The sequence below is a fragment of the Arachis hypogaea genome, chromosome 12 (assembly GCF_003086295.3).
Source record: "Arachis hypogaea cultivar Tifrunner chromosome 12, arahy.Tifrunner.gnm2.J5K5, whole genome shotgun sequence".
Lineage (NCBI taxonomy): Eukaryota > Viridiplantae > Streptophyta > Magnoliopsida > Fabales > Fabaceae > Arachis > Arachis hypogaea.
The window spans coordinates 37,648,859-37,660,229 of NC_092047.1; the positions used below are offsets into that span (position 1 = coordinate 37,648,859).

The following is an 11,371-nucleotide window of genomic DNA, read 5'->3' on the forward strand; positions in this document are numbered from 1 at the left end:
CTGAGGCAATGTCAGTTGATCCAGATCACTTAGTTCATTGATGAACAAGGGAGGTTCAACTTCCCAAGTATCAATGCCAAATAATTTAGCATTCAGCTTCATGATTGCACCAAGAAACCTGGCAGTTTGCTCTTCAGTGACATCCTCATTCTCTTTAGAAGAGGAATACTCATCAGAGCTCATGAAGGGCATAAGGAGGTTCAATGGAATCTCTATGGTCTCTAGATGAGCCTCAGAGTCCTTTGGTTCCTCAGAGGGAAGCTCCTTATTGATCACTGGACGTCCCAGGAGGTCTTCCTTCTTGGGATTCACGTCCTCCTCTCCCTCATTGGGTTCGGCCATTTTGGCTATGTCAATGGCCTTGCACTCTCCTTTTGGATTCTCTTCTGTATTGCTTGGGAGAGTACTAGGAGGGATTTCAGTGATCCTTTTACTCAGCTGGCCCACTTGTGCTTCCAAATTTCTAATGGAAGACCTTGTTTCATTCATGAAACTTACAGTGGCCTTAGATAGATCAGAGACTAAGTTTGCTAAATTAGAAGTATTTTGTTTAGAGTTCTCTGTCTGTTGCTGAGTGGATGATGGAAAGGGTTTATTATTGTTAAACCTATTTCTTCCACCATTATTAAAGCCTTGTTGAGGCTTTTGATCCTTCCATGAGAAATTTGGATGATTTCTCCATGATGAGTTATAGGTGTTTCCATAAGGTTCACCTAAGTAATTCACCTCTGCTATTTCAGGGTTCTCAGGATCATAAGCTTCTTCTTCATAAGAAGCCTCTTGAGTACTGTTGGATGCAGCTTGCATTCCATGCAGACTCTGAGAGATCATATTGACTTGCTGAGTCAATATTTTATTCTGAGCCAATATGGCATTCAGAGTATCAACTTCAAGAACTCCCTTCTTCATGGGCGTCCCATTACTCATAGGGTTCCTCTCAGAAGTGTACATGAACTGGTTGTTAGCAACCATGTCAATGAGTTCTTGAGCTTCTGCAGGTGTTTTCTTTAGGTGAATGGATCCACCTGCAGAAGTATCCAATGACATCTTTGATAACTCAGATAAACCATCATAGAATATATCCAAGATGGTCCATTCTGAAAGCATGTCAGAAGGACACTTTTTGGTTAGCTATTTGTATCTTTCCCAAGCTTCATAGAGGGATTCACCATCTTTTTGTTTGAAGGTTTGAACATCCATTCTAAGCTTGCTCAGCTTTTGAGGAGGAAAGAACTTGGCTAAGAAAGCCGTGACCAGCTTATCCCAAGAGTTTAGGCTATCTCTAGGTTGAGAGTCCAACCATATTCTAGCCCTGTCTCTTACAGCAAAAGGGAAAAGCATGAGCCAGTAGACTTCAGGATCTACTCCATTAGTCTTAACAGTATCACATATCTGCAAGAATTCAGTTAAGAACTGAAAAGGATCTTCAGATGGAAGTCCATGAAACTTGCAGTTCTGCTGCATCAGAGAAACTAATTGAGGTTTCAGCTCAAAGTTGTTTGCTCCAATGGCAGGAATGGAGATGCTTCTTCCATGTAAATTGGAATTAGGTGCAGTAAAGTCACCAAGCATTCTCCTTACATTATTATTATTTTCGGCTGCCATCTCCTCTTCCTGTTCGAAAATTTCTGAAAGGTTATCTCTGGATTGTTGTAATTTAGCTTCTCTTAATTTTCTCTTCAGAGTCCTTTCAGGTTCTGGATCTGCCTCAACAAGAATGTTCTTGTCCTTGCTCCTGCTCATATGACAAAGAAGAGGGCACAGAAAAATAATAATAATAGAGATCCTTTATACCACAGTATAGGGATCCCTTTGTGAGTGGGAGAAAAGAGGGAGACAAAGAATGTAATGTAATGGAAGAAATACAACTGTGAGGAGGGTAGAGATGTGAGATGAGATGTTAGTAGATGAATAAATAAATAGAATAAGATGGGAGAGGGAGAATTTTCGAAAATAATTTTTGAAAAAGGGTTAGTGATTTTCGAAAATAGTTTTTGAAAAAGGTTAGTATTTTTTCGAAAAATTTTAAAATAAAAAATAAAAATAATTAGTTAATAAAAAAGAAATTTTTGAAAAAGAGGGAAGATATTTTCGAAAATTAGAGAGAGAGAGAGTTAGTTAGGTGGTTTTGAAAAAGTTAAGAAACAAACAAAAAGTTAGTTAGTTAGTTGAAACAAATTTTGAAAAATCAATTTTGAAAAGATAAGGAGTTAGGAAGTTAGAAAAGATATTTTGAAATAATATTTTTGAAAAAGGTAAGATAAGAAGATATTTTGAAAAGATATGATTGAAATTAGTTTTTTTGAAAAAGATTTGATTTTTAAAATCACAATTAATGACTTGATTCACAAGAAATCACAAGATATGATTCTAGAACTTAAAGTTTGAATCTTTCTTAACAAGCAAGTAACAAACTTGAAATTTTTGAATCAAAACATTAATTGTTATTGTTATTTTCGAAAATTTGATATAAAAATAAGAAAATTGTTTTTGAAAAATATTTTTGGAATTTTCGAAAATAACTAAGAAATTTGAAAAAGATTTGATTTTTGAAAAAGATTTTGAAAAAGATAAGATTTTCAAATTGAAGATTTGATTTGACTCATAAGAAACAACTTGATTTTAAAAATTTTTGAAACAGTCAAATCTAATTTTCGAAATTTTGAGAGAGAAATAGGGAAAGATATTTTTTTTTATTTTTGAATTTTTATGATGAGAGAGTAAAACATGAAAATTATGCAATGCATGAGAATTTTTTATCAAAACATGTGATGCATGCAAGAATGCTATGAATGTCAAGATGAACACCAAGAACACTATGAAGATCATGATGAACACCAAGAACATATTTTTGAAAAATTTTTAATGCAAAGAAAACATGCAAGACACTAAACTTAGAATTCTTTAATGCTTAGACACTAAGAATTCAAGAATGCATATGAAAAACAAGAAAAGACACAAAACATGCAAATGCAAAGATCAAACAAGAAGACTTACCAAGAACAACTTGAAGATCATGAAGAACACTATGAATGCATGAATTTTCGAAAAATGCAAGATGCACATGCAATTGACACCAAACTTATAACATGACTCAAGACTCAAACAAGAAACAGAAAAATGTTTTTGATTTTTATGATTTTCTAATTTTTTTGGATTTTTCGAAAATTATTTGAAAGAGAAAAATAAGGATTCCAAAATTTTTAATATGAATTCCAGGAATCTTGCATTCTTAGTCTAAAGCTTCAGTCCAGGAATTAGACATGGCTCACTAGCCAGCCAAGCTTTCAATGAAAGCTCCGGTCCAAAACACTAGACATGGCCAATGGCCAGCCAAGCTTCAGCAAGATATCAGAATATACTGCTCATTACTTATCAAATATGTAACTTGCCTCTATGCTGATGGTTTGGAAGCCTCAGTCCAAAAGAATTTAGACATGGCTTTGCAGCCAGCCAGGCTTCACATGCTTCATGAAACACTAGAATTCATTCTTAAAAATTTTGAATCTAAATTTTTTTTTTCGAAAACAAGTGAGAAAATTTTGAAATAAATTTTTTTTTTTTGAAAAATTTTTGAAAAGAAAACAAAAAGAAAATTACCTAATCTGAGCAACAAGATGAACTGTCAGTTGTCCAAACTCGAACAATCCCCGGCAACGGCGCCAAAAACTTGGTGCGCAGAAATTGTGATTACACTTTAATTATGTAAAATTCATCGCTCTTTCTTTCCCCGGCAACGGCGCCAAAAACTTGGTATGCGAAATTGCTACTCAGGTTGTGAATTGTTGTTCGAAATTGATTCCCTGGCAATGGCACCAAAAATGGATGCACAGGACCATGGTCTAAACATATCTTCACAACTTCGCATAACTAACCAGCAAGTGCACTGGGTCGTCCAAGTAATACCTTACGTGAGTAAGGGTCGAATCCCACGGAGATTGTCGGTATGAAGCAAGCTATGGTCACCTTGTAAATCTCAGTCAGGTGGATATCAAATGGTTATGGAGTTTTCGAAAATAATATGATAAAATAGGGATAGAAATACTTATGTAATTCATTGGTGAGAATTTCAGATAAGCGAATGGAGATGCTTTCGTTCCTCTGAACCTCTGCTTTCCTGCTATCTTCATCCTGTCAGTCTTACTCCTTTCCATGGCTGGCTTTATGTGATACATCACCATTGTCAATGGCTACTTTCGGTCTTCTCTCGGGAAAATGATCCAAATGCCCTGTCACGGCACGGCTAATCGTCTGGAGGCATCACCCTTGTCAATGGCTTCATCTTATCCTCTCAGTGAAAATGGTCAACGCACCCTGTCACGGCACGGCTATTCATCTGTCGGTTCTCGATCATGCTGGAATAGGATTTACTATCCTTTTGCGTTTGTCACTAACGCCCCGCAATCGCGAGTTTGGAGCTCGTCACAGTCATTCATTCATTGAATTCTACTCGGAATACCACAGACAAGGTTTAGACCTTCCGGATTCTCTTGAATGCCGCCATCATTCTAGCTTACACCACGAAGATTCTGGTTAAGAGATCTAAGAGATACTCATTCAGTCTAAGGTAGAACGGAAGTGGTTGTCAGGCACGCGTTCATAGGGAATGATGATGATTGTCACGTTCATCACATTCAGATTGAAGTACGAATGAATATCTTAGAAGCGAAACAAGATGAATTGAATAGAAAACAGTAGTACTTTGCATTAATCTTTGAGGAACAGCAGAGCTCCACATCTTAATCTATAGAGTGTAGAAACTCTACCGTTAAAAATACATAAGTGAACGTCCAGGCATGGCCGAGAGGCCAGCCCTCAAACGTGATCTAAGATAGCATACAACTGATCAAAGATACCTAATACAATAGTAAAAGGTCCTATTTATAATAAACTAGCTACTAGGGTTTACAGAAGTAAGTAATTGATGCATAAATTCACTTCCGGGGCCCACTTGGTGTGTTCTTGGGCTGAGCTTGAATGTTACACGTGCAGAGGCCATTTGTGGAGTTGAACGCCAGCTTTTGTGCCAGTTTGGGCGTTCAACTCTGGTTTTGGCTCCTTTCCTGGCGCTGGACGCCAGATTTGGGCAGAGAACTGGCGTTGAACGCCAATTTGCATCGTCTAAACTTGGCCAAAGTATGGACTATTATATATTTCTGGAAATATCTGGATGTCTACTTTCCAACGCAATTGGAAGCGCGCCATTTCGAGTTCTGTAGCTCCAGAAAATCCACTTTGAGTACAGGGAGGTCAGAATCCAACAGCATCAGCAGTCCTTCTTCATCCTCTGAATCTGATTTTTGCTCAAGTCCCTCAATTTCAGCCAGAAAATACCTGAAATCACAGAAAAACACACAAACTCATAGTAAAGTCCAGAAATGTGAACTTAACATAAAAACTAATGAAAACATCCCTAAAAGTAACTAGATCCTACTAAAAACATACTAAAAACAATGCCAAAAAGCGTATAAATTATCCGCTCATCAATTCCCAAATTAAACTTCAATCTTATTTCTGTTGGTCAACTTGTTGATTTGGGTTTTGAAGTCACTTTTTTCATTTCTGGTTGTCGTGTACAAGTTCCTTGGACGGGACAAATCATCGGGACTGGACGTAAGGTCGGAAGGTTGTTTGAACTCGAGAATCTTCATATTCCTCCTGTACCAAATCTCTGTGCTGCTTCTTCTCCCTCTACCCTCCACTTATGGCATCAGCATCTTGCCCACACCTCCTTAGGAAAACTGCGTCCTCTTGTGTCTCAGGGTGTTTTAGGTCAGGTTCCAAATGAATCTTTTGATTGCATTTCTTGCCAAACTGCCAAACAACCTACTTTATCTTTTCACAATAATTCATCTCTTGCTTGCTCTCCTTTTGATCTCATTCACTCTGATGTTTGGGGCCCCGCTCCCACTGCCTCTATGGGCGAAGCTCGATACTTTGTCATTTTTCATTGATGATTATTCCCGTTTTACTTGGGTTTATTTGATGACTAATCGCAATGAGTTACCTCAGATCTATATCAACTTTGCTACTATGATTAAAACTCAGTTTTCCAAGGTCATTAAGGTTTTTTGACGTGATAATGCTATGGAATACCGTGATTCCAAACTCTTAGCCTTTCTTGCAGAACAGGGTACTTTGTCTGAGTTTTCTTGTCCTGGTACATCTCAACAAAATGGTAGAGCTGAACGCAAACACTGTCACATTCTTGACTCCGTCCGTGCAATGCTTCTTTCTTCTTCGTGTCCTGAGCGTACTTGGAGAGAAGCTGTTCTTACTGCTGTTCATGTTATCAATAGACTCCCTTCTTCTGTTCTTGGTAATGTTACTCCCTTTGAGCGTCTTTATCATACCTCCCCAGATTATAGTTCTCTTCGAGTTTTCGGTTGTATATGTTTTGTTCTTCTTCAGCCTCATGAACATAGTAAACTTGAACCTCGGGCTCGTATGTGTTGTTTTCTTGGTTATAGCACTGAACACAAGGGTTATCATTGTTGAGATCCTCTCTCTAAACGTATTCATATATCTCGTCATGTTGTCTTCTGGGAGCACCACATGTTTTCTCGATTCTCATCCTTTGAGTCCATTCCTACTACTCAATCACCTTTGTTTACTAACCCCAATGTTGATCTTTTTCCTAGTGCTGATTCTACAGATTCTATCTCGAGTGACCCTCCACAGCCTCCTGTTCTTCCGCCTTCTCCATCTCCCAATGATTCCAGACCGGACGATGATCCTGCTCCTACCGTCATGCCTCCTCCTCCCACTCGTTCTTCTAGGGTAAGGAATCCACCTCCTCATCTTCTTGATTACCATTGCTTTTTTACTATTCTTCATCAACATGAACCTAAGACATTTAGAGAAGCCTCCTCAAACCCAAATTGGCAACAAGCAATGTAAGAAGAAATACAGGCACTTGAAAAAGCACACACTTGGGATCTGGTTGATCCTCCTTCTGATCAGGAAGTTGTGGGCAGTAGATGGGTATACAAGATCAAGACTCGCTCTGATGGCTCTATTGACCATTATAAGGCCCGCTTGGTTGCTCAAGGTTGTACGCAAGAGTATGGTATTGATTATGAAGAGAACTTTGACCCTGTCGCTCGTCTTACGTCTGTTAGAGCTCTTCTTGCCATTGCCGCGGTTAAAAAATGGTCTCTCAGTCAGATGGATGTGAAGAATACATTTCTTAATGGGATTTGAAAAAGAAAGTCCATATGAAACCACCTCCGGGATATCCTTGTCCTTCTAATAAGGTTTGTCTCCTTCGCAAGGCACTTTATGGACTTAAGCAAGCTCCTCGTGAATGGTTTGACAAGTTCAGCACTACCATATGCAGTCTTAGTTTTACTTCTAGCCCTCATGAGAATGCCCTCTTCATTTGTAAAAGCGAACGTGGAGTTGTTCTTCTACTTTTGTATGTTGATGATATGATCATTACTGGGGATGATGTTGATGGTATCTCTGATCTCAAGGCCTCACTTCACCGTACCTTTGAGATGAAAGATCTTGGTTCTCTCAGCTATTTTCTTGGTCTCGAGGTCATCTCCACCGATGATGGCATCTATCTCTCTCAGGCTAAGTATGCTTCAGATCTTCTTGCTCGCGCTGGGATTACAGATAGTCGCACTGAGTCTACTCCTCTTGAGCCTAATGTTCGATTTACCCCTATGGATGGCACTGTTTTGGATAATCCGACTCTCTATCGACAGTTAGTTGGCGGTCTCGTCTACTTGACTGTCACCCGACCAGACATCGCCTATCCGGTTCATGTACTTAGCCAGTTCTTGTCAGCTCCTCGTACTACTCACTATGCGGCAGTTCTTCACATTCTTCGCTACATCAAAGACACTCTATTTCATGGCCTTTATTTTTCTGCCCATTCCTCTTTGTCTCTTCAGGCTTACTCCAATGCAGATTGGGCTGGTGATCCCACTGATCGTTGTTCTACTACTGGTTACTGTTTGTTTCTTGGCGACACTCTCATTTCTTGGCATGCTAAGAAGCAAACGTTCACTGCTCGCTTAAGCACAGAAGCTGAGTACCGTGCCCTCGCTGACACCACTGCTGAAGTTATCTCGGTTCGTTGGCTTCTCGAAGATTTGGGTGCTCCTCAGTCGTCCTCTACTGATGTTTTTTGTGATAACCGCAGTGCTATTCAGATCGCCCATAATTATGTGTTTCATGAACGCACCTAACACATTGAGGTTGATTGTCACTTTGTTCGGCAACATATCCTTATTGATGTTGTTCGTCTCATTGCTGTTGGAACACTAGATCAGACTGCTGATATTTTCACGAAAGCTCATCACCCGACTTGTTTCCGGACTTTGTTATCCAAACTCAAGTTGGTATCCTTAGCTCCCACTTGAGTTTGAGGGGGATGTTAGAGAATCATTAGAATCAATTTAGATCAATTAGTATCGTCTAGTATATCTGTATATTAATTAGGATTCTATGCCTTTATTGCTTTGATTCATTTACCACCTATAAATACCCCTTGTATATTGTACCTTTCAACACAATTAAATAATACACTTTTCAGATTACTCTCTCAGTCTCTTGTTTCTAACAATTACCATGATTATCACAATCATAACTGATAAACAGCTATGAGTCGAACATAGCTTATAAGACGTGGTGAAAACAACAGATAAGATACGTTCTTGATTCATCTCAGATCTTAATAAAAATATTTCAAACACTGATTTGAACGTTGGAGTACTTTTTACACGTATTTACACTCACTATTTTATTTTGGCCAAAGAATAACTCTACCAATTCAAAGATTAAATTATTTGCCAAGGTGTAAATAAACTATATTAGAGAACTATTTAGAAGAGCCATCCTTTTATACAAGAACAAATGTAATAGAAAAATCGCATAAAAATTCGAATAATGGTCAAAGTTTTATATTTTCTAAATGAATATATTTGTCTTTTTTAAAAGAATATATAAGCAAAAATTTGTAATCTTAATCTTTTTATAAATTTTATCTCAACTCCTTTATTTGATGAACTTGCTTTTGAAAAAAATATAGAAAAATTGTTTATTTTTTTCTTTTATTTTTTTAGAACACAAATAAATAATTCCAAAAAAAGTTTTTTGAAGAAAATAATACTTCTTTATCTGAAAACAAAAACACACATGTTTTATTTGTCTAAGTTTTGTCCTTTACTCACCAAAATAGAATAAAAAAATATTATTTTAATCTTTAATATTTAGATCAAATTCTTATTCAGTCTTTAACGACCCAAATATCCCATTTTAATTTTAAAATTGACTCATTAATAATTACCAATATAAAAATTTTTCTTTTGATTATAGAGCATTGATGATCAATTGTTAAAATTTAAATTTTTTATAGAAAAAAACTAAAAATTATTACAAAAAAAATTTATTTATCTTTCTCTAACACACATATGAATAAAAAAATATAATTTAACTAATAATATTATTACTTATTTAATTATTCATATCAAATTTGATTTTGTAACAACATTTAACCCATCTAAAATCTTTTAGACAAAAATAAAATGTTTAATAAATTACAAATTAAATTATAATTTAATCTAATTATTAGAAAAAAACTAATACTTTATCCTAAAATAAACATCGCCCAGACGGAGTGACACTCAATTACAATATCTTGATTCCAGTGATCTACCCTTCAAACCCTGGAAAGGTTTCTCCTTTCCTCAGCTTTTAAAGTTATTTTGAATTTTCTACTAAGTCATAATTCATAGGGCAAATACGAAAACGTCCTTGGCTTGTCTCTAGTCCATGACACTCTCTCTTGAGTTGCTGGAAGAGGCGCACATATATTTAAAGAGGAGTGTTTTTTGTGATAAGGACACATTAACTCTGCCGCATTTATTGGTTATTGAATTTGAATTTTGAATTCGCATGAAAGGGGATTGAGTAATTAATATATTTCATTCCTTCACTCACAATTTTAAAAACCGAATTGGTCATTAAATTATTCTAATTATTAGTTTATAATTTTATTGATTCAACTAATTTAACCGTAATTTAATTAGAATAATTATTTTATAATAAAATAATAAATAAAATATAAATAAACATAATTATATTTTAATATAAATTTTAAAATATTATTTAAATTAAAAATAGTACATCAATTATAATATTATAATTTCATCTAAATATAAATTTAAAAAAAATCAAACAACAAAATAACTAAACGTAAAATATTAAATTATCAATGATCAAACCATTTAATCACATACAAAATTTGATTTACAGAAATCGATGACAAAAACAATAAATTAAGATCAACAACGTGAACAATTTATCAAATCGAGATAACAAGATGAATAATTTAACAAATCAAGAACAAAGAAAATAAAAATACAACAAATCAAGAACAAAAATAAAATCAAAATACAACAACAATTAAAACTTTGAAATATAGAAAACTAACAATAAAATAAGAACTGGAACAACATACTAATGATTAAAATAATAACTGAATAATTAGGTTGGAACATGTTCTGAAATACCACTACAAGAAAAAGGTCTATCGCCATACTTTTTTTTTTGTTACGCTTTTAGAGGTACAAGGAAAGAGTATTTTCGTCGGTTAGGATCGGAATTTTACACAAATAATTTCGTTGATAGTATAATTTCCAACCAACAAATGATACTCAATCAAAGTTTTAATGTTTGGTTGTCACAAGTACAAACCCCAATAAAAATCGAGAGTATTTAAACCTCAGGTCGTCTCACAAGGAATTGCAATGAAGTGATCAATTATTAGCTATGAAGGAACAAGGGGGGTTTGATTTGATGATTGACAAGAAAAGTAAATAACAAGAAAGTAATTTCCTTAGCCTAGGCCAAGAGTATAAAAAACTACTCTACAACTAGTGAAAATATTTTAACAAACACCTAGAGTGCAATAAAAGTAAATATCACAAAATGCAAGAATTAATAAAAGTTATAACTGACATAAGTAAGAAACCAACAATAGCAAGTAAGATAAACATAAGAAGACATTAAAACATAAAATTGCATTAAAGGAAAATAAAAATCCAACAAGGGTTCATCAACATAAAAGAGAGCAAAATAAGAAATTAACAAGAGAAGTAGATAAACTAAAGTGTTAGAACAAATAAAAATAAAGGAAAACTAAAATGAAACAAGAATTAAAACTTGGATCTAAGAAAATTTAACCTAAACTACCCTAAATTTTAGAGAGAAGGGAGAGCTTCTCTCTCTAAAATTCTAACCTAAAACATGATGAAAACTAAACTATGACTCTCCCCTCCATTCCCTTGCAATCTTTGGGTTCAAAAGCATCATAAATGAGTTGGATTTGGGTCTCCTTGAGCTCAGAAATTGCCCCCAG

The 11,371-nt window shown here is 35.4% G+C and overlaps 1 non-coding gene across 1 annotated transcript; it reads left to right on the plus strand.

Annotated features, from left to right (window-relative positions):
• The first annotated feature begins 1,101 nt into the window (after window positions 1-1,101).
• On the plus strand, window positions 1,102-1,209 carry LOC112732188 (small nucleolar RNA R71). Its single transcript, XR_003167924.1, has one exon. It is a non-coding gene; the product is annotated as a small nucleolar RNA R71 (small nucleolar RNA).
• Window positions 1,210-11,371: the final 10,162 nt, after the last annotated feature.